General features: G+C 44.3%; 2 long non-coding RNA genes across 2 annotated transcripts; one reads left to right on the top strand and one right to left on the bottom strand.

The window, feature by feature from the left end:
- The first annotated feature begins 1,830 nt into the window (after nt 1-1,830).
- Nucleotides 1,831-3,177, top strand: LOC105716579 (cancer/testis associated 62). Its single transcript, XR_010342821.1, has 2 exons — nt 1,831-1,963; nt 2,575-3,177. It is a non-coding gene; the product is annotated as a cancer/testis associated 62 (long non-coding RNA).
- A 3,013-nt stretch (nt 3,178-6,190) lies between these two features.
- Nucleotides 6,191-17,204, bottom strand: LOC135275103 (uncharacterized). The gene is made up of 3 exons (XR_010342811.1): nt 17,112-17,204; nt 14,646-14,736; nt 6,191-6,934 (listed from the first exon to the last, which is right to left on the bottom strand). It is a non-coding gene; the product is annotated as an uncharacterized LOC135275103 (long non-coding RNA).
- Nucleotides 17,205-23,565: the final 6,361 nt, after the last annotated feature.

Here is a 23,565-nt window from a genome sequence, read left to right as displayed (position 1 = left end):
CACCATACTTTTTTAAAAAGAAGGCAAGACTAATAAGACTTGTTCAAACAGGATTGAATTAAATTATTTGGTGCCGAGTGTGGCCTTGGTGCTAGGATTCAAAGATGAAAGGAAGGAAACTTTCCATTCTAAAAGAAACTCCATGTAAGGTGAAGACGATGAAATATAGTCAGAACCATACCAGTAGGTGGTAGATATATGCAGAAGTATTTAGGAGCTCATATAGTTGTGCCTGCCTCAAGACAGGAAATCCGGGATGGAATGGGGTGAGTTCATCAAATAAAGTCTGGGGTGAACAGGGCTCAGGAGCAAAGGATGTGGTTTTGTTTGCTTTTTATTTTTTAATTTCAAAATCATTTTAAACAAGTTTCACAAATAGTACAAAGAATTCCCTTATATTCCCCCACCCTCTTCCTCTAATATTAACATCCTACATAATCAAAGTATGATTATGAGTGAGCAAACTTGATTCAACAGACCTAGGCTGGCTCCTCAGAAGTAATTCCAGTCCATTCCAACCTTGGTCAAATTGTTTTGACCATATTTTGCTGATATGTCACAGGAAAGTCTGTTTCTTTGAAGTCAAGATAATACTTGTTTTATTTATTTATTTAGAGACAGGGTCTCGCTCTGTCACCCAGGCCAGAGTACAGTGGCATGATTGCAGCTCACTGCAGCCTCCACCTTCTGGGCTCAAGCAATCCTCTCACTGCAGCCTCCCAAGTAGCTGAGAGTACAGGCATGCGCCGCCACACTTGGCTAATTGTTTTTTTTATTTTTATTTTTTATTTTTAGCAGAAAGGAGGTCTTGCTATGTTGCCCAGGCTGGTCTCAAACTCCTGAGCTCAAGTGATCCTTCTTGGCCTCCCAAAGTGTTGGGATTACAGGCGTGAGCCACAGAGCCCAGCCTATACTCATTTTAAACAAAGAGATATTTACATTATGTGTAAGCATCAGTGAATATTAAGTATGCTAAGGCAGCAAGTTTTGAGCTTTCAGTCCTGTTATATTTGTACTTTTATCCAAATGTGTCTGTTACATATGAATCAGAGGAGCAGGATTTGGTCTTTGCGTATAAAATAGCTTACTGACCCTCCCTGGAAGAGAGAGCCAGGAAGAATAGGTGCTTCAGATCATAGTCAGAGGCTGACCTGTGGTTACCTAGGCTGGGGGCCCGCCTGGCATGTCAGTGTCATCTGTACACAGCATCTTGGAGGGTGGGTCACCCCTTTGCATATCTGAAGTGATGAACTGCTCACTACCTCATAAGATAGCCCATATTGTTGGCTGGGTGCATTCACGCGATCCGTACTTTGGAAGGCTGAGGTGGGTGGATCACAAGGTCGGGAGATGGAGACCATCCTGGCTAACATGGTGAAACCCCGCCTCTACTAAAAATACCAAAAATTAGCCTGGCGTGGTGGCACACACCTGTAGTCCCAGGGTGTGACGGAGGCAGGAGAATCGCTTGAACCTGGTAGGCGGAGGTTGCAGTGAGCCAAGATCGTGCCACTGTACTCCAGCTTGGGTGACAGAGTGAGACTCTATCACAAAAAAAGAAAAAAAAAAGAAAAGAAGATAGCCCACATTGTTTTTAGAGGCTCCTTGTTAGAAAGTCCGTATTAATTTTGACCTGAAACGTTTTGCCCTGTGATTATTATCCATTGGCCTTAAAGGCAGCTCCTAAAGGGACAGACAAGAAACATAATGCCTCTGTCATGTGTCAGCTCTGTCTAGTAAGACAGCTCTAGCATACACCTGTGGTCCCATTACTATTATTTATTATTAATAGTGCCCCCCTTCATTCTCTTGTCCTAGTTAAGGTGAAAAATGATACATACGACACCCTATAGAAGACTGTCATGACCCCAGTCACTGATCAGCCCCTGCCTAGAACCACACCCATGGAGCGTTCAGTCATTTCTCCTGTGGTTCTCAGCCTACAGCACAGCGTCTGCAGGTGGTGAGGGCTCCCAAATGTCTGAGGAATGAATGGCTCACTGTTGAGAGCAACTTCATGGGACTTCAGAGCATATGGAACTGGAATAAGAGCAAAGTGTGAACAGATTACAGGAAGGCAATGCCGGACAGTCAGATGGACCCTTTGTGGGGAAACTTTTGGAGAACGCAGTTTTCTCACTTACAAATGCTGAGATTGCCTGAGAGGGGAGTTTGTTTGCCTGTGTTTCAGAGAGTTGTGTCCTAGCAGGGAAGGAAACCACTCTGCTAGCATTTGGAGTAGCATTCCCTACTCTGCTAGCATTTGGAGGCAGGATGAAAATGGACCTGCATTCAATCTCCTAATTTCAGGCTCCAGAGAAGGTATCAGGATCCATCATGAAGCTTGTAAAATTGTGCCTTTCATTTTCCTGGTTGTAAACTTCTGTGGACTGTAAAGTCAAGGCAAGCCTGTGCCCAGCAAATAATAAGAAAATAAGGGAAGCATGGTAAACAAAACAGAACACTTTGAGAGCTGGTCAGCTTGCTGTTATTTTGAGCTGTTTCTAAGAATCTCAGGGCAAATGCCCTCCCCTGCTGGCCTCCTTAACCCAGTCCTTTTTCTTCCTCCTTCAGGGACTCTGGGATGCTGACCTACAGTCTGAGTTCCCGTGCCCCTGCCTGGGGCTGACTCTCTACTTGACCTGTAACCCACAACTGGGCAAGAGAAAATCCTGCAGCCACAGCTCTGAGGACATGAGCAAAATGGTTTCCAGACAGAATGTCAAGGATTCCCAGGAAGTGTCAGGGAGTCTTCAGGCCACACTTGAGGTTATCTCATTCTCTTTCCCTTTTCTGCTTCGCTCTTGCTCTCATCCTCTTTCTCACCCTGCATCTGGTCAGCGGAGATAGGAAGGTACTTGTTACCTGGTACAGGACAACTTTTGGAATCCCAGATATTCAGATTATTTCCCCTTTTCCTCTTTGCAAATGATAACACTCACAGCCAAGAGGCACCACCCAGATCGGAGACTGCTTCTCCTTAGGACTTGCAGAGAGAAGGAGAAGGCGGGCCTGGCAGCCTCCAGCCCACAGGCTCCCTTTCTCCTCCTGGAGATGATTAACCAGGCGAGGACAATGGAGACCTGCAGCATGTGCTGGTGTGCGAGTGCCTCCTCCCCGCAAGCAGGACTGATCGGACACTCCCCATCTGTCCTATATTTATTGAGGCCGACTATGAATGACTAAAAGGAGGATGCGAAAAGTCACCCAGAGTCAAAGGGAATAGCGTGGGAGACTGTTCTAGATAGAGGGAAGCACCTTTGCAAAGGCCCTGAGGAAGGCAGAGCACACTCAAGGGGCAGAAGGGCTATGTGGCCTCACAACCCACAAAAGAGAGAGAAGGTGGGGAAGCGAGGCGGGGCGGCCTGGGGTCTGATTGTGCAGCGCCTACTGCGCCTGTCCCATCAGAGCAGATACACGACTCTGGCTGGAGCAGCCTCTGGAGCCCGTTGCTGTCCTGGAGGCCTTCGTGAGGCCCAGGGTTCCCAGAGTGGAAGAAGTAGGGGACAGCTTGAGGTAGTGGCTGTTGATCGGCTGGTATGGAAACACGTCACTTTATAAACAATTGAGAAAGCAGTGTTCTGCAATTCTATTCAATGCCAGTGCTGCTTATGGCCATTTTTATGAGTTGTGTTCTTTTCTTTTCTTTTTTTTTATTTTGAGACAGAGTCTTGCTGCGTTGCCCAGGCTGGAGTGCAGTGGCACAATCTCGACTCACTGCAACTTCCACTTCCTAGGTTCAAGCAATTCTCCTGCCTCAGCCTCCCAAGTAGCTGGGATTACAGGTATCCACGACTACGCCCAGCTAATTTTTGTGTTTTTAGTAGAGATGGGGTTTCACCATTTTGGCCAGGCTGGTCTTGAACTTCTGACCTCAGGTGATCCACCTGCCTTGGCCTCGCAAAGTGCTGGGATTACAGGCGTGAGCCACCTTGCCTGGTGACCTCATCTTAACTAATTATATCTGCAATGACCTTATTTCCAGGCCAGGCTGGTCTGGAACTCCTAACCTCAGGTGATCTGCCTGCTTCAGCCTCCCAAAGTACTAGGATTACAGGAGTGAGCCACCACACCCTGCCCAGTTGTGTCATTTTCAAATGAGCAAGAGGAAGCCTCTAAGGGGGTTTAAACCGGGGCTGATGTAATCAGATCTGTGTTTTTCCGAAGGGAGAAAGGGGCAAAAAGCCCATTTGTTCTTAAAAAAAAAAAAAAAAAAAGTAATACAAAAGCATCATTCCACAATTCTCTTGTAATAAAAAAAAAAATGCAAACTAAAGCAAATCCATCATTCTGAAAGAATGTCCTGCGTCTGCCTTCTTCCTGGGAGACTCTCCTAATGAGGTCCTGTCCTTCACCCATTGCTCACACTGCCGCCTGGTACCTCTTGTGACTAGGACTGCAAATCTCCAAGACCACTGGCGCAGGGTGGGAGAGCTCAGCCACGAAGCAGTTTCTCTGTTTGAGGCTAATCAGCTTACGTTGTGCTTGAAATTGCTGTCACCTTGGCCTTGTTGGCAATTTTCCCTCTTCAGCAAACTGGTTTTCTTGTTGAATGAATTGATTTTTACAAAATCTCAGAGATAGGGCATATCCAGTGAACACTGGCCAGATACGGCTTATGTATAAAACCAGGGCACTGCAAACAATAAAGTCATGCAGTCTCCAACTTCACAGCCTTGCCTTTCCTCACTCACCTTCATCCTGCCTCTCTTCAGCACACAGAGCACCTACTATGTGCCAGTTGTAATGGCTCATCAGACAATGCTGCCAGAGTGTTCCTGCAACGTACATTCCCTTTTTTTTTTTTTTTTTTTTGAGATGGAATTTTGCTCTTGTTGCCCAGGCTGGAGTGCAATGGCATGATCTCAGCTCACTGCAACCTCCACCTCCTGGGTTCAAGCGATTCTCCTGCCTCAGCCTCCCAAGTAGCTGGGATTACAGGCGTGTGCCACCACTCCCAGCTAATTTTGTATTTTTTAGTAAAGACAGGGTTTCCTTCCCCATGTTGATCAGGCTGGCCTCAAACTCCCGATCTCAGGTGATCCACCTGCCTTGGCCTCCCAAAGTGCTGAGATTACAGGCATGAACCACCACGCCCAGCTTTTTTTTTTTCTTTTAACGTTTCCTTTCACCACTCTGTCTGTGACAGTGGAAACTTTTGCTTATGAGCAGCAGTGTGGTGTCATAAAAGAAAGCACTCTCACGCCTGTAATCCCAGCACTTTGGGAGGCCGAGGCCGGTGGATCACGAGGTCAAGAGATCGAGACCATCTTTGTCAACATCGTGAAACCCCGTCTCTACTAAAGATACAAAAAATTAGCTGGGCATGGTGGCGCGTGCCTGTAATCCCAGATACTCAGGAGGCTGAGGCAGGAGAATTGCCTGAACCCAGGAGGCGGAGGTTGCGGTGAGCCGAGATCGTGCCATTGCACTCCAGCCTGGGTAACAAGAGCGAAACTCCGTCTCAAAAAAAAAAAAAAAAAGAAAGCACTCGGTCCCCCAAACACTATACCACCATTACTCTCTGGACATCTGCATCGTAGAAGTCACCAACCTCTGAACTGCAGCCGCCTCATCTATGGAATGGCAAGAACCTAATTATACCTGTTGGGAGAGAATGGGACAGGCTCACGCCACCTCTTGAAGCCCCTTCCAGTTCTCAGATCTACGAATCTCTCAGAAATGCTGCAACAGGGAAATTATGTGGCTCGTTTTGGACCCATCTGGGAAAAGATGACATACTCAGAGAAGTATGTGATTTCTTTTTTTAAAAAATTTCAAGCTGCATTTGGAATAGCTTCTTTTACTCCCTGTAATGCAGAGAATCACCATGAAGCTATAGTGCCACATCATGGCTTCAAGACAAAACTCCCAACAACCGTGTCTTGAGTCACTGAGACATTGACAGGGCTGCTGTGTTTGTTGATTTGGGTAGGAGGGGAGAACACCTGAGTGGGTGACCCTGGAATGGCTCCTCTGTTCCTCTGGAATTAGATGTTCATTAAAAGCTACAGGATCAGGAGGCTGAGGCAGGAGAATTGCCTGAACCCAGGAGGCGGAGGTTGCGGTGAGCCGAGATCACGCCATTGCACTCCAGCCTGGGTAACGAGCGAAACGCCTTCTCAAAAAAAAAAAAAAAAAAAAAAGGTACAGGATCAGTGTTCAAGGCCAGCTCCTTCTTAAGTTCATTGTTCCCTATGTAAGATCTCAGAATTCTAGAGGTGGAAGACAGTATTTTCTTTTATTCAGATTAAAAAACAGAGGTCCGGGAAGGGGGCGGAAATGAGTTGCAGACATTCATACTGTGAGTATGTGGTCGATCTGAAATAAGAACCCATCTGGTGGGCCTTGAGCTATTCCAGTGAGCCCCTCCCCATTGTCCTGTCCCCTCGGAAGTCCATGGGTAGAGAAAACGAGGGGCCTCAGGCTGTCAGAAATAGCCATGGAAACTACTAAGGACATCTTGGATTACAAATATCATATACATTAAAGCTAAGGATCTTCCCCGCTCAAAGCATGTTTAATCTAATCAGGTTATTCCTTTCCTTCTTTGGAGTTAAAATAGAAGCCTGTGGCTCCTCCCGCATGGGCTTGTCCCAAAGCTTAGCCCAGCAGTGTGGAGCACAGTCTCTGCTATTACCCATGCCGCTTTCCAGAACTCAACCTCTTGCCAGAAATCCTCTTCTACGAACCTCAGGTTTGTTCTGGAAGAGTTCCAAGGTCTGAGAAGCATTTCTTCTACAGCACTGGGACGGGTCCCACCTCCAGGGCCCAGAGGCCTGAGCCCTACAGTGGCCACCTCACCTCTGATGTCTTCATTGGAAAGAGCTGTACCTATCCTTGTATCTGCCAGCGAGCAGGCCATGTGGAGGTGGAAGGCATCAGAGGAGGCAGAGGAGCGCTGCGTTGTCTGCATGCTTCGGGGGCAGGTTTCCTAGGAGGAGGAGGAGAGATGGAAAGCTGTAGAGTGGAATGGACAGAAAACAAAGCAGTGATTTGGGAAGAAACAATAGCAGCTGGTTTTCATCTGGGTTCTAGCCTTGTGACCTTGAGCAGTCGCTCAACCCCGCTGAGCCTCAGTTTCCTCCTCTACAGAGCAGGCCTGACGCTCACTCACTGCTGACTTCTCTCAAGGTGGGGAATGGGGAGAAAACAGTCTCGTGCCCTGTGCCTTCCCCGTGAGCATCCTCAGTCTGAGAGAAGTCGGGCCGCATGCTTGGTCCGTCCCTTTTGTCTGGCTAGCTATATTGCCATTCTTCTGTTGTCACGGGAACATTCCGAAGGATGAATGAAGGGTATGGGATCAAGCAGAGGCAAACATGAGCAAGAACAAGCGTGTAGATTAAGATACAAACTTCTCCTGACCCAGTCCTGTGAGTGGAAAATACCACACAGTGGGAAATAAAGCAAATCACCCTGACATGCAGTCAGATATTGTGGTGTAGGTCAATGGGTGGGCCAAAAGGCTTGGTTTTCTCTTTCTTTCTTTCTCTTTCTCTCTCTTTCTTTCTTTTTCTTTTTCTTTCTCTTTCTTTCTTCCTTTCCCTTTCTTTCTTTCTCTTTTTCTTTCCCTCCCTTCCTCTCTCCCTCCCTCCTTCCTTCCATCTTTCCTTCTTTCTCTTTCTCTCTTTCCCTCCCTCCCTCCCTCCTTCCATCCATCTTTCTTTCTTTCCTTCTTTTTAAAAACAAGTTGTTGCAAAAGGAAAGAAAAAAGAAACACATTGTTTCTTTTTAATTGATTAAGCTAATTGGACATGTCAAACTTTTTACTTGTCAGCATGTGAAGTTCCCTTGAAGCTAATAAGAACCCTCTTCTGGATAACGGTTTCATGAAGACAACACATCAGGTTGTGAAAGGCACGTGGGTTTTAGGGTTAAACAAATGTGCACTTGGAGCCTTGCTCTGCTAACTTCCTGACTGTGTGACTTTGGAAAAGTGACTTACTAGTCTGAGTTTTTCAACTCTCATGTGGCTGTAATGATTCTAGAGGGCATGGTTGTGGTGGTCACGACTGAAGTTCACCAATCTGCCTTCAGGGACGAGAGAGGATTTCACTTCCCCTCCCTTTGAAGTTAAATGTGGCCACGTGACTTGCTGTGGCAAATGGAATGTGACTTCTCTTTTTATTTTATTTTTTAAAGCTGGTAGCTGCTTGAGGACTCCATGTACAAATCATCGTGTTCCCCGCCACTGGTGCTAGGGTTGTGGAATCCTTGGTTAGCCTGGGTCCCAGAGGACTGTGATCCACAAATACTCCCACCATTCATTGAATGTACAGCATCAAATCTCCCGCTGAGGTCTGAGTCTGTAACTGCAGCAAAACTAGCATATCATGACCGATATAATGGTTGATACAATAAAATATGATGACCTTTGTAAATACAACTTAGCAATGGCGAAGTGATCCGAAAGCCTTGTTATTTTAGTGTTCAGAGGGAATCATGTTGATTATTGGCCCAAGTTAAGGGGTAAATTCCTGCATGGATCAGGCAGGCTGCAACTTTACCCCAGCTCATTTGTCTCCACCAGGGGCCAGAATCAGGAAAATCTGAAAAAAGTCCCCCAGCAGATCTGCCACGGTACCCAAATCCCAGTTCTGCCTTTGAGTAGGCTCCAGATAAAGGACAATCTGTGTGCTGAAATGGGGAGCTTAGGGAAATTCATCAGGCTCTGGGAGCGGAGAATACTCAAGATTGGTGGGGAGGCACAGTAGTGGGAGGGGTCTTGAAGGGCAGCCCTGTAGAACTGAGGCCTGTGTGGCGTCGAGGTGGAAAACCCTTGAAATATGAAGGTTAAACACCCAGTGCACGAGGTCCCTGGCCCTCTTCTCTCACCGTGATACACACCCTGTCCTCCCATAATAATTTTCTCCTGTAGACCTTCTGCGACAATTTATTCCAAGTCATTCTTTCTGCCACCCAACTCTGATCTCTGACCCTCGACTCCAGGCTCCCATTTCCTGGATATTTTGGCAGGTGCTTCAAGTGCAATGTGTTATGGAGAGAACAGATCACTTCCTGTCCCAACACCCAAACCCTCTGTCCTATTCCATACTCCATATCTGGATGAAGAGCTGTCACCTTCCCAGTCATTCAAGCTCAGCATCTCAAGAGTGCTCGTGGCCTTGGAATACTCTTTTTTTCCCTACTAATATGAAAGGGGAAAATGCCAACCAGAAAAACAACTGAAGGCCTTGTGCAGGCCAAGTGAGTTTGTGGTGCAATCTTGGTATGAATTTGTTCTTTTGAAAATTCATCTTTGGGTGGAATGCCTCTAATTGTGGATTCAGAAAATAGGATAGTGTAGTGTAATTTGAAGTATGTTTGGTCTTTGTCCCTGGTCCTGGCACAGAGAATCAAAAACCCTTGGAATTTCCTCAGTCATAGGGGTGTCCTTTCTCATTCTGAGGGAGGCCCTTTGGAGCACACCTGAGTTTATGCTAATAAGATAATTTAGGGTGGGACCGCAGATAACCTCAGGATGGGACTGGACACCAGAAAAACTAAGGGATTAGAAGGTTGAAACTTTCAGTCCTACCCACTGACCTCCAGGAATGGGATGGGGGGAAATTAAACTCCATAAAAACTCTGGGAGAGTGGGGCATCCCAATTCCACAGGGACAAAAGCTCCTATGCTGGGGACCCTCCTAGACCTCACCTAAGTACATCCTCATCTGTATCCTTTATAATAAACCAGTAAACAGCCTGAGTTCTGTGAGCTACCCCAGCAAAGTATTGAACCTGAGGAGGTGGGTAGTAGAAACTCCAATTTACAGCTGGTTGGTCAAACTTGTGACTGACATCCGAAGTGGAGGCCAAAAACTAAAAATAAAATCCTAAGCTCCTCAGCAGCTAAACAGACTCCCTCTTGGCTAAGGGGACCCTAGAAATTTCTTAAAAATTGGAATTCCCAGCCACGACACAAAGGGAGGTGATATATTCCCACCCTTTTGGAGTTTAAGCACAACTGACCACCATTAGTGTTAAAATACAGATCATAAGACTAACAGACTCACTGTGACAATAAGATAGCAAGTTTTAAACAGGACACAAGGCCATGCCAGACAAGCCACTCACCCCTACGGGTCACTCTGACCTCAAATATTGGTTCACACACTTCCTTAACTTAACTTAAAACATTCTTTTCTGTTGACTCCAAATTTTTATACAAAGCTTTACTCCTTTAACCAACTGCAAATTAAAGAATCTCTGAGTCCAACTATAACCTGTAAGCTCCCACTTCAAGATGTCCCACTTTTTCAGGCTGAACCAATGTATACCTTCCATGTACGAATTTATGTCTTTGCCTGTAACTCCTGCCTCCCTAAAATATACACAACCAAACTGTAATCTGACTGTCACAGACACACTTTCTCAGGACCTATTGAGACTGTGTTCTCTGGGCCATCGTCACTCATATTGGCTCAGAATAAACCTCTTTAAAACATTTTCAGAGTTTGCTTTTTCCATTAACAGGGCACTCTTGTGAGACCGAGACCTAACCCTGTGAGATCTGATGCTTAACTCCAGGTAGACACTGTCAAAATTGAATTAAATTGTAGGGCATGCAGCTGATGGCAGCAGAATTGGAGAATTGCTTGGTATGGAAAGAAAAACCCCACACATTTGCTGTCAGAAGTATCATGTGAGTGAAGAGAAACAGTCTGTTTTCTCCAGATGGATTGCCTAATTCTTTCAGGTCATATAATAAAGTGCTATTGCTGGTCAATAAGTTTGTCTTTTATGAAACTTTGCTGGGGGAGGGGACAATAAACGCCATACATATAAACAAAGATATCATTTTGCACATAGAAAATGATTAATGATTTAAAAAGCAAAAGGAGAGCCTTATTCCAGAAAAGAAGGAATAAGGAAGGACACACTAAATGTTAACTATAAATCCTGGACAGAATGGATGGAGGAGCTATCTGCGAGTTCTGAAACATAAATCATAGCAGGTGGCTTTGGGAAGGAGACCAGAATTCAAAGTTTCACTAAATCTGTAGTGAATTTACCCTTTTCTTCCTTCCAGTATCAGCTATCTAGACTAAAAGGCAGCCAGAAAGCCAGAAGCGTGCACCAGAGGTAGACAGAAAGAGCTCCAAGACAAGTCCTCCTTTTCTGGTCTAAAAAACAAGAAAGGAGACTCTGAAGAGTCAGAGAGAGTGTGGGGTGCAAGGGGAACCCCTGGTTTTTATTAATTTTTCCTTATTTCCAGCCTCAGCCTACAGGCAATATTGTAGCAGCAGTGATGGTGGCAGGGGCTGAGGGAGTGGGAGTGGGGCTGGGCAGTCATCTAGGACTCCAAGAGAGGGGAATTATTCTGTTTGACTGGAGGAGCAGTGTTCACAAGAGTGTGCAGCAAATCTTTCTTCCTTTTTTTTTACCTTCTCTCCTCCTGCCACTTGACTCCAGACACAGAAACAGTCAATGGTAAGTATGGCAGAGAAGAGAAACTAAAGCCAAGCTTGCTCGCTGGAGAGTTAAAAAGGGAGGCCCCAAGGAGCCAGAGGGCACTGGGGAGATCACAGAGAGTAGGGAGCTTAAGACAGAAATCCCACAAACTTATGTTTGAGCTCCTGGGCTCACCTCTAGGCTGCATGGATCTGATCCGAAACCACATACTACATGTTTGGAGAACTGAAACTGCAAGGTAGACCCCAATCCAGGCCCATGACTGGCCACTGGGTGGCACACACAGGACTGATCTGAATAGCGCTGCAGTCTGAAAACAGAAATGATATTGAAATCACAGACTAAGAGGCAGGTTTGAACTTGCAAAAATAATATAATCTGTTTCATTTCCTGGAAAAAACAACAACAACAAACCTTCTTTTTAGGATTTAAACCAGACCTGGGGTCCTGTAAATATTCAAAATGTCCAGGATATAATCCCAACTTCTCAGCATGTGAAGAACCATGAAAGTCTCAACTGACAAGGAAAGAGACAATCAACAGACACTAACCCTGAGAAGATACAGATGTTACAAGTATCAAAGATTTTTTTAAAGCAGCAATTATAACCATGCTCCATAAAGTAAGGGCAAGTGCTCTTGAAACAAATGGAAATATAGAAATTCTCAAGGGGAAATAAAAGAAGATATAAAAACAGGCAAGGTGCAGCAGCTCACACCTGTAATCCCAGCACTCTGGGAGGCCAAGGCGAGTGGATCACCTGAGCTCAGAAGTTCAAGACCAGCCTGGCCAACATAGTGAAACACTGTGTCTACTAAAAATAAAAAAATGAGCTGGGCGTGGTGGTGGGCACCTGTAATCCTAGCTACTCAGGAGGCTGAGATAGGAGGATCTCTTGAACCTGGGAGATGGAGGTTGCAGTGAGTCAAGATCACGCCATTGCACTCCAGCCTGGGCAACAGGAGTGAAACTCTGTCTCAAAACAATAACAAAAACAAAAACAAATGGAAATTTTAGAACAGAGAAGTATGCTAACTTAAATTTCAGATTCACTGGATGAAAACTAAACATAGATCAATAAAAATTATCTAATCTGAACAACAAAGGAAAAAAAATTTAAAAAGACACCCAGCAGAACCTTAGGGGCTGTGGGAAAAAATGCCAAAAAGTTTAATATTTGTGTCATTACACTCCTAGAAGGAAAGGAAAGAGGGTGTTGAATGGGAAAAATGTATTTTAAGAAACAACGGTGGAAAAACTCATCACATTTCACAAAAGACATGAACATACTAGAGACTGAAGAAACTCAGTGAATCCCAAACAGGATAAAATCAAAGACATCCACACATTATAATCAAACTTATGAAAACTATTAAAACAAAGAAAATATCCTGAAAGCAACCCAAGATAAGTGACTAATTTCAGGTAGGGAAACAATTATCTAAATGACTGTGCATTTCTCATCAGAAACCATGGAAGCTGGAGGGAAGGAGAATAATATTTTTAACATGCTGAAAGAAAAGAACTATCAGCCGGGTGCGGTGGCTCACCCCTGTAATCCCAGTACTTTGGGAGGCCAAGGCAGGTGGATCGCCTGAACTCAGGAGTTCGAAACCACCCTGGACAACATGGTGAAACCCCATCTCTACTAAAATACAAAAATTAGCCGGGAGTGGTGGCATGCACCTGTAATCCCAGCTACTCAGGAGATTGAGACACGAGAACTGCTTGAGCCTGGGAGGCAGAGGTTGCAGTGAGCTGAGCTCATGCCAGTGCACTCCAGCTTGGGCTACAGAGTGAGACTCTGTCTCAAAACAACAGAAAACTATCAATCCGTAATCCTATATCCAGTGGAAACGTCCTTCATAAATGATGATGACATAAGGTCTTCTCAGATAAAGACAAAGTAAGAGAATTCCTTGGTGCCAGACTTGTTCTACAAGAAATGCTAAGGAGAGTTATTCAGACGAGAAGGAAATTAAATCAGAAGGAAACTTTAACAATAATAATGAAAGAAGAGCAACTGAAATGGTAGCTATCTGGAAAAATATAATTTAAATTATTTGAAATATGTGAAAGCAAAAATTGTAACACTGACTAATGGAATTTTCAATGTATGTAGTCACATAATATATAATACTGTGATGACTTCATAAAGAGGGGATGCCAAAGGTCCCTATATGGTGAGAATGCTTCAGTACTCTACTTAATTATAAAATAGAATTCTAAGTAGACTGTATACTGTAATCTATAGAACACTTATTAAAATTTTTTTTCCAGAGACATAGTAAAAAATCAATAGAAAATTAAAATAGAAAACAAAAGTATTCAAATACTTCAGAAGAAAGTAGGAAAGGGAAAATGAAAATCAAAAAAAAACCATAAAATATATGATAAAATGGTGATCTAAGTACAAACATATCAATTTTTTTTTTGAGACAGTATCTCACTGTGTCACCCAGGATGAAGTGCAGTGGTGTGATCACAGCTCACTGCAACCTCAACCTGCCAGACTCAGGTAATTCTCCTACCTCAGCCTCCCGAGTAGCTGAGACCATAGGTGTGCATGCCACCATGCCTGGCTATTTTTGTATTTTTTTTTTTTTTTTTTGTAGTGACAGGGTTTTGCCATGTTGCCCAAGCTGGTCTCAAACTCCTGGGCTCAAGTGATCCATCCTCCTCAGCCTCCCAAAGTGCTGGAATTAGTCATGAGTCACTGCACCCGCCCTCAATTTTTACATTAAATTTAAATGATACAAACACGTAAATGATACAAATGTTAGATATCTGTTCCTGTGTAACAAATTATCACAAACTTAGCTTAAAATAATATGTTTATTATCTCCATTTCTGTGAGTCAGGAATCCAGGTATGGCTAAAAACTAGGTCCTCTGCTCCAGGGTCTTTCCTGAAGCTGTAACCAAGATGTTGGCCAGGGCTGAAGTTGCATTTGAAGGCTTCACTGGGGAAAAATCTGATTCTAAGCTCATGTGCATAGTTGTTGGGACAATTTTATTTCTTTTGGGCTGTTGGACTGAAGGCCTCAGCCCTTGCCCTGTGAGCCTTCCCAACGTGGCAACTTACTTCATCAAAGCCAGCAAGAGAGTCTATGGAGAAAGACTGCTAGCAAGACAGAAGTTACAATCTTAGATCGTATAATCACAAAACGACATTCCATCACCTTTGCCATATTCTATTGGTTGGAAGCAACTCACAGGACCTCTCCTCACCTGTTCATACTTAAGGAGTGGAGATGAAGCAACCATATAAATCCAAGAGGTAGGACTCAATAGAGGTCATGTTGGAGTCTGTCCACCAGCCCTACCAGTTAAAAGACAGAGACTGAATGATTTTAAAACAAACAAATAAGCAAAACCAAGACACAACTACATACCACCTAAAAAAACCTCCCATTTTTATTTTTTAATTTTTTGAGACAGTATCTCCTCTGTCACCCAGGCTGGAGTACAGTGGCACAATCACGGCTCACTGCAATCTCGACTTTCTGGGCTCAGGTGATTCTTCCACCTCTGCCTCCCAATGGAACCACAGGTATGTGCCACCACAAAGGGCTAATTTTTGTATTTTTTGTAGAGAAGGGGTTTTACTATGTTGCCCAGGCTGGTCTCAAATCCCTGGGCTCAAGTGATCTGCCCTCCTTGGCCTCCCAAAGTGCTGGGATTATAGGTGTGAGCCACCATGCTCAGCAAAACCCACTTTATAATAATATATCTATGATCGGAATAAAAATTAAAATATGGAAAACTAAACCATATAAACACTAATCAAAAGAAACCTGGAATATTATTATATTATTAAAGTAGACTTTAGAACAAGGAAAATTACCAAGGATAAAGAGGACACATGGCATAATAATAAAAAGAGCCAATTCACTAAGAAGACATAGCAATCCTAAATGTGTGTGTACCTAAAAACAGAATTTCAGAATACAAAACCCAAAAACTGATTGAACTGAATGGAGAAATGACAAGCCCATAGAGTTGAAGGCATCAAAGCTCTCCCCTCAGTAATTGACAGTGTAAGTAGACAGAAAATCAAAGACATTGAAGAACTGAGCAACACCACCAACCGATTCTAATGGACATACACGGGTCACCCAATGGCAGAATGCACAAGTGTACATGGAACAGTTTGGGTATCTGATGCACAACACAATTCTTCCCCAGACCGCCAGGAGGCAAGGTCTGTGGCCGGACAAACAGAGAAGTAGTGATCACGGGGTGGAGTAGGCAGTATTTTCTTACTTCACCCTCTAACCCATCCCTGACTCCCCTAAAGGTTGCTGTGAAACCATGGTGAGTACAAACTGAAATGAAAAGGTAGTTCTGATTTTAATCCAATTGCAATCAGTTTAAACAATTGAGAACAAATTTTATTTGCATACAATTATTCAAACAAGTTTGACTGGATCAGATCTGGATTGTAGGCTTGCAGGTGTCTGGTTTTGAAACACAAAATCCAATATTTTCTGCCTGTGAAATATATGTTTTTTATGTAGTGAATATAAATTGCCTTTCCACTTCAGTCTGACTGTTAATTGCATTGTAACTTAACTTGTATTCTTATTGAGTCTCTACATGCTTTCTTTCCACTTCTGTACTAGTCTACCATTTGGATAGGTACGTATGGTCATGTATCAGTCCAGGTGGTTCCTAGGCAGTCAACATAATTCTGCATTCATTTTCACACTGCCCATCAGCCAGGAAGTCTGTGACTAAGTAAAAGTGATAAGTGTCTGTCCCTATATCCAATGATGATTTAGTTCATAAATTTTTTAAATAAAAAATATCGGACTAGGTGCAGTGGCTCATGCCTGTAATTCTAGCACTTCAGGAGGCTGAGGTGGGCCAATCATTTTATCCCAGCAGTTAAGACCAGCCTGGGCAACATGGTGAAATCCAGTCTCTACAAAAATACAAAAATTACTAAATCCTGTCCCTACAAAAATTAGCTGGGTGTGGTGACACTGGCCTGTAGTCCCAGATACTCAGGAGGCTGAGGTGGGAGGATCACCTGAGCCAAGAAAGGTAAGGTTGCAGTGAGCCATGATCGTGGCATTCCAGCCTGGGTGACAGAGCAGGACACTGTCTCAAAAAAAGAGTGAAAGAATTTTTATTGGAAAGTTATATTCAGGTTATAGAACTATTCCGCAGTTCACATAATCAACCTATTTACCATAAAAGCAGCACTGCTTTGGACACAGTGTGCTCACAGATCTGGAGAAACAATTTCCCTTTGAAAATGTGTCCCGTTCTGGGTCTGGCTCCTATGATGTCATGCAAGTGTATTGTCCCTGTGAAAAAAGATGTTTCTCTAAAAACATCACTGCGAGAAGGTCAGCACTGGACATGAAGTTCATTCCCACAGAGGGAAGCTCATGTCTAGATAATTGGGGGAAAATTATTTTGGCAAACAACTTGCTTCAGTTTCATTAAAACTCAGGACAGTCATCAGTGTAAGAAATAATTTTAGGGCTGGGTGTGGTGGCTCACCCCTGTAATCCGAGCACTTTGGGAGGCTGAGGTGGGTGAATCACCTGAGGTCAGGAGTTCGAAACCAGCCTGGCCAACATAGTGAAACCCTGTCTCTACTAAAAATACAAAAATTAGCTGGGCATGGTGGCTCATGCCTGTGATCCCAGTTACTCAGGAGGCTGAGGCAAGAGAATGTCTTACCTGGGAGGCGGAGGTTGCAGTGAGCCGAGATCACACCATTGCACCCCAGCCTGGGAAACGAGCGAAACTACGTCTCAAAAACAAGAAAAGAAAGAAAAAGAAAAGAAGAAATAATTTTAATGTCAAGAGTAATCTATAGAGCAATGAACAATTACAGATTGTGTGCTCGATCAAGGAAGTTTGCTTTCCTCTTAAAATATACATATACCTTTCTGTGGCCTATGAAAGCAAAATGTAAATTATAAGATATAATGTATAACAACATCTAAACCTATCTGTCTTTGTTTCCCCCTCAATAAATAGGCTTTGGGTTTTTTTGTTTGTTTATTTGTTTTGAGACAGAGTCTCACTTTGTCATTCAGGCTGGAGTGCAGTGGTGCTATCTTGGCTGACTGCAATCTTGACCTCCTGGGCTCAAACAATCCACCTACCTCAGCCTCCTGAGTAGCTGGGACCACAGGCATATGCCATACTTATCTGGCTAATTTTTGTATTTTTTATAGAGATGAAGTTTCACTATGTTGCCCAGGCTGGTTGCAAACTCCTGAGCTCAAGCAATCTATCCACCTCAGCCTCCCAAAGTGCTGGGATTGCAGGCGTGAACCACCATACCCAGCCTTTCCCCTCAATAAATAGTTAATAGTATATTTTCGAAGCTATATAGCAATGCTGCCAGGTTGATCTAGTTTAAACTAGTCAAAGCTGGTTTTAATCACCAAGGGAAAAGCTATTGAAATCAGAGCTGATTTGATCTAGTTTGAATCAGCCTATTTTGACAAATGTGACTTTAAACCATTTTAATTTAGTTAGGATCTGTTTGCTTTACTAAGAGTAATTTTACACTGTTTTCCCCTAATATAAAGCAATTTCACTTGCCTGAATCCAGTTTCCTCCTTCCGAACTGCTGTGATTCAATTCACGTTGGTCTGATCCAGTAAAGACAAGTTAGATGCTGGCTTATCTGGTCTCCATCAGCAGGAACTGCTTGGAATCTGATGTGTGTCAGTTTGGGACTGTTTTATCCTGTTTGAGCTGGCTTTACCCAATATGATCCAGGAAGGTTGGCTTGACCTGGTTAGAACCAATTTAAGCAGGTTTTAACCAACTTGTAATCAGTTTGCTTCTTAAAAATGCCTGTTGGCTTTCCTTAGAAATCTGACATTCAGAATGGCTTAGCTCATCTGAGCCGACTGTAAACCACACTGAGTGAGATTAAATCAGCTAGAACTCTTCCGTCTGGTCTGAAACACAAAAAAGTGGGAATGCTAGAAGGCCAGGTTACAACAGGGTTAGGGTGTGAAGGGCTGTGGAGAAAATGGAAGGTATTGCATATATACTCTTCTAGATATCAGTTGAGAGAGACACTCAGGGTCAAGAGATGACTCTTTATTGGTTTCTTTTTAAATATTGATGAAGTTCCCCAAAGAGGTAAGAGGAGAAGAGAGGGACTGGGTTGGAAACCAAGCAGGGTCAAATGCATATTGTTAATTACCTTAGGGGATTATATTGATAGGGTCACGGTTGGTGCTAATATAAAAGAAAAGGTTTATTTTTATTGTAGAACTATAACTTTGGTTAAACAATTTATGTAGCTGATTCTATTCTTTTGACAATTCTATCAAATTTCCGAGAGTTATAGTTTTCCCCCTCCCCCAAGACATTTGGAGAGCACATGGACATCTATGTCCTGGCTTCATGGCACCTCCCTCATCCCCATGGAAAGAGAAAGATGAGAGAAGGGAGGGAGACCTTTGGCAGCCCAGGGAAGACAAGTTTCAGGAGTTGATGAAGCACCATCCCCTGCCACCCCCAGTGAAGACCCTACCAGAAGGCCTTATGTTCTGAGCTATATTGAGGGACTGCCTCGTTACCACTCCCTACTGTCATGGGGCAAGTGTCAGGGCTGTGGCAAAGGTCAGGCTATCATCATCAGCACCTTCAATAGTCTGACCCTAGCATCAGGGTGACCATATGTCCCTGTGTGCCCAAGACAATCCTAGTTTACATCTGAGGCCCCAGTGTCACTATTAATAGTGACCTCCTTTCACTCTCAAAGTTGTTCCAGTTTGGGTAACAAATTGTATGATCAAAGGCCCCATCTCCTTTCATCTATCTGACTCTCTTTCTTTTCCTTTCCATAGAGATTTTATCCATCCCCACAGCTTAAAATTCTTTCCCTCTGAAGATAACTACAGAATTTTCATCTCTGTCTTGTTTTCCCTGAGTCCACAATTTCCGCTTGGATACTGAAACAGTCACCCTCTCAGTGCTGGTGGAAATGACACAAACTGACAACTATTGATTTAGTCTCATTCCCATCACTCACCCCTGCCACCCAGCAAAGTGTCACCTGAGTATTCATTGTACCCAGTTCCAACACTAAAGAAAGGTGAGACATATTTGTTTCCATGGTGGAAAATAAAAGGCTGTTTGCCCATGTTGCCAGGATTCCTCTGGAAAGCATCCGGGAATCATTCCAGAAAGTCCATTTCCAGGTGTGTGTTTCTTTAAGGAAATATTGTGCAGCAGAGAAGGAACTCACCGTGCAGGTGCCATTGGCTGTGGGCGTTGCTATGGCAGATCGGCCTTATTATTGAATAGCAGAGGAAGGAGTCATGGGGAAAACATGACATGAACGGGCAGAGTGCACACGCCAAGGCCCGAGGAAGCCGCAATCAGGGAGCTGACTTGGTTCCAGAGCGTGGCACTAAGGAGACCAACTCTGAGCTGCAGATTCATAGCATGGCCATGCAGGCATGGAAGTAAGGCAAGCCCATACTTCCTCTTGATTCCGGGACTCCCACTTGAGGCTGATTTGCTGCAACCTTAGCTCTTGAGGGAACTGGTATTCCTGTCTTCTTGGGAAGCCTGAGAAGAAGTTTTGCTGTCTGGGTGTCACAGCATCCAGTGTACAGGAGACAGGTCAGCAGCTGCGGTCAGCAGAGGCACACACACACACCAGCCCCTGGAGATGGGTGGCTTGTCCTGAGTCAAAGTTGGGCTGGTTTATAAACTGCACCTGTGAAGAGAAGAGGGCTGACCCCAGTGGGAACTTCCTGAACCATGTGCACCTGTTCACCTAGGAGAAGGAACAGCTGGAGCTGCTTCTTTCTGTTCACGAAATATGGGCCAAACTCCACTGATAATATAATTTTAGACCATTTAGTGGAATAATAAAAGTCAAAAGAGAAAAGAGAATATACATGGGTTGAACACCCACAGCGTGCTAAGCTCTCTGCTAGGTGCATTATGGAAGAGAGCTTATTGAATTCCTACGCAAACCTCTGAGGGTGGACGGCCACTGACCTGGAGTCTTGATAGCCAGGTACCTCATTCACCCACCGAGTCTCAGTTTTTATGTGTGTGAAGTGGGCTGACCCTACCTAACCAGGGTCTATTGCAGAATGATTGAGGATGGTGAATGAAATTATGACCGAAGCTGTGCCCTTCCAGCTCACTGAGATGTAATTTAACCTACATCTGGGGGAAGGTGGTCTGATTCTTGGGATGTGACTCCTGGATATGGTTTGTTTCCACAGGCAGTGCAGATTTAGGAGAAGAAGTCCATCTTGGGTCAGGTGTCCCTAAAGGTGTATCCTGAGGTGAGGATTCCGGGACATATCACTTACTTGGGAGATGAGCTCAGGAAGCGTGGGAGGCAGTGAGGGGGTGGGGCTGGGAAGGAAGGAGACTGCATAGAGGGTGTGTTCATGAGAGGGTTACCTCTATGGGCAACAAGGACTCAGTCCCCCTAGGGACCCTCTAGGAAACTGTGCAACCCCCCTCAGAGCGGCACCGCTGAGAGGGGTGGAGCAGGGGTTTTATCCCCCAACTCCTGTCTCTCACCGTAGAGGCTCACTCCTAGCCTTACCTTACCCGCACCCTTAGCCTGAAGAACTGTTTGCAGGCAACCTCTAGGGCATACCCAGGGCATGTGGTTGAGGTACCAAAGTGCCTCTGAAAGAGAGATCCCCCCACCTCCAGAAAAGGAGAGGGAGAAGCCAAGAGGAAAGTGAAGGTGGAGAGTTAAGACATCTGGAAAACATGTGGCGTCTGCCCTACATCAAAGCCAAAACCTGGAAGATGAGAAATTTGGGCTTCGGGGGTAGAGTGCTTGTCTCCCCTTCCACTCACTCTCCAGGACCCTCCTGTCCACCCACTCTGCTTGCAATAAGCACCCATTTACAGAGTAGAGGGTGCAAGAATTGGAAGCTGGTTCAGCGCTGTTAGACAATGAAAGGAGCACTTCTGGTGCTTCACGCGGTGTTCATCAGCAGGGAATTTCAAGCTGATGTCACTGGGACTTTCGCTGGTAGGCTGCTGTCACTGGGGGCAGTATAATCCTGTGGTTATGAGCAGGAGTTTTGGAGTGAGACCAAGCTGGGGTCAAGGTCTAGTTCTGTACCTTGTTAACTGCATAAACTTAGGCAAATTACTTCATCATCTATGTATTTATTTATTTTTAGAGACAGGATCTCACTCTGTCACCCACGCTGGAGTGCAGTGGTACAAACATACCTCATTGCAGTCTTGAACTCCTGGGCTCAAGTAATCCTCCCAGTTTAGCCTCCCAAGTAGCTGGGACTACAGGCACAGACTGCTGTGCCTAGCTAATTAAAAACATTTTTGTTTTTTGTAAAGGAAGGGTTTCCTTATGTTGCCTGGGCTGGCCTCAAAGTCTTGGCCTCTAGCCATCCTCCTACCCTGGCCTCCCAAAGTGCAGGAATTATAGGTGAGAGCCCCTACACCTGGTCTTTACTTCTTCATCTTTTTAAGTTGAAATTTCCTCATTCATAAAACTGGGTAAAATGCTAAACTTCTTATAGAGCTGCCGTGAGAGTTAAATGAGATACTGCTCTTATCACAATATCTGACACATAATGAACAATCAATAAATTCTGGCTATATTCTCACTCATTCCACAAATATTTATTGAGTCTTTTCTTTGTGCCAGGCTCTATTTTAGGCATGAGCGATACACCAGTGAATTGAGATAGATTCAATCTAAATTGTCATAAAATTTAGATCCTACTATCTTAAAGACAGACAATAAACAAGAAAATAAGTTGACAACCATTATCATTTCAGGTAATAATATGGTTCGGATGTGTGTCCCCTGCAAATCTCATGTTGAAATGTAATCCCCCATGTTGGAGATGGGGCCTATGGGGAGGCTACTGGATCCTGGAGGTAAATTTCTCATGACTGTCTCAGAATTATTTTAGCAACAGGTGAGCTCTCCTTCAGTTAGTTCACGCAAGACCTGCTTGTTTAAAAGAGTCTGGGACCTCCCTCTTCTCCCCGACATCTCACCATGTGATGCACCTGCTCTCCCTTTGCCTTCCACCATGACTGGAAGCTTCCTGAGGCCCTTACCAGGAGCAGATACCAGCACCATGCTTCCTGTCCAGCCTGCAGAATCGAGAGCCAATTAAACCTCTTTTCTTGATCAATTACCCAGCCTTAGGTATTTCTTTATTGCAACACAAAAGAAGACTAACACAGGTAATAATAAGTGCTGGAGCAGAGGTCCAAAGAAGTGAGAATGCAAGGATCCTGAAGACAGCACTGTAGGAGGTGAGTGCAGGAAATATGAAAGCCATGCGATGAGAACACTTTATTCTCATAAATAAAGTGGTATCTGAGTACTTGCTATGAAGAATACAAAATACAGTAATAGATGAAAGAGGAATTGGGGGTTGAGGAGAGATTTATTGATTTGCTAATTAATTTTTAAACATAATATAGGATGTTATCACATGTTGGTATGCCAAAGGGATGAACCACTAGAAACAGAAAATCAATGATACCAGAGAAAGATGTCAAGTCCTTGAATGGGAAAGAGGGCTAGGGCCCTGTGTACAGGTGGCAGATGCCCTGGGCCGAGACTGTGGCAGGCCATCCCTTGCAGCAGGGAGAAATGCAGAGGATAGAAATACAGCCACAAGAAACATTCCTGGATGCTTAGGGAAATTGCTTTTCTCTTAAAATTTTCCAAAAATTCATCTTAAGCACCTATTAAATGGCTCATCTGGAGCTGAAGGTTTTGCGCTGCCTGCCAAGCAATGATTTGGGGTTCTTAACCAATCCCAGGAGAGTAAAAGCTGGGACAGGAGGTCAGAGAACACATTCTCCTCCATCTGTGCACGCCTTCAATAAATGTTGGATTGACTGGAATTATGAGAAACTAAAATCATTTGTTGAAGATCTGCTTAAAAGATATTTACAGATGGTGCAGAAAACCATTATACCAAGGAATGAATTACGGCCTCCCCAGACAGTGTTGGAACTGTCCTGAGAAAATCGGTCTGAAGGTAGGAACCCTGTCCTGATGGGATGCTTCACCACTGAGGACTGGGAGGGGTCCATTGACTCAGTGTCTGTGTGATGACATGGCCTTTTCATAGGCAGCAAACTCCCAGGAGAGCAGATCTCCAAGGTAGAAAAGGGGACC

Source organism: Aotus nancymaae, unplaced genomic scaffold (genome assembly GCF_030222135.1).
Source record: "Aotus nancymaae isolate 86718 unplaced genomic scaffold, 86718_ANA_hifiasm-v0.15.2.pri h1tg000003l, whole genome shotgun sequence".
NCBI lineage: Eukaryota > Metazoa > Chordata > Mammalia > Primates > Aotidae > Aotus > Aotus nancymaae.
This window is presented reverse-complemented; position numbering and strand designations above follow the sequence as displayed.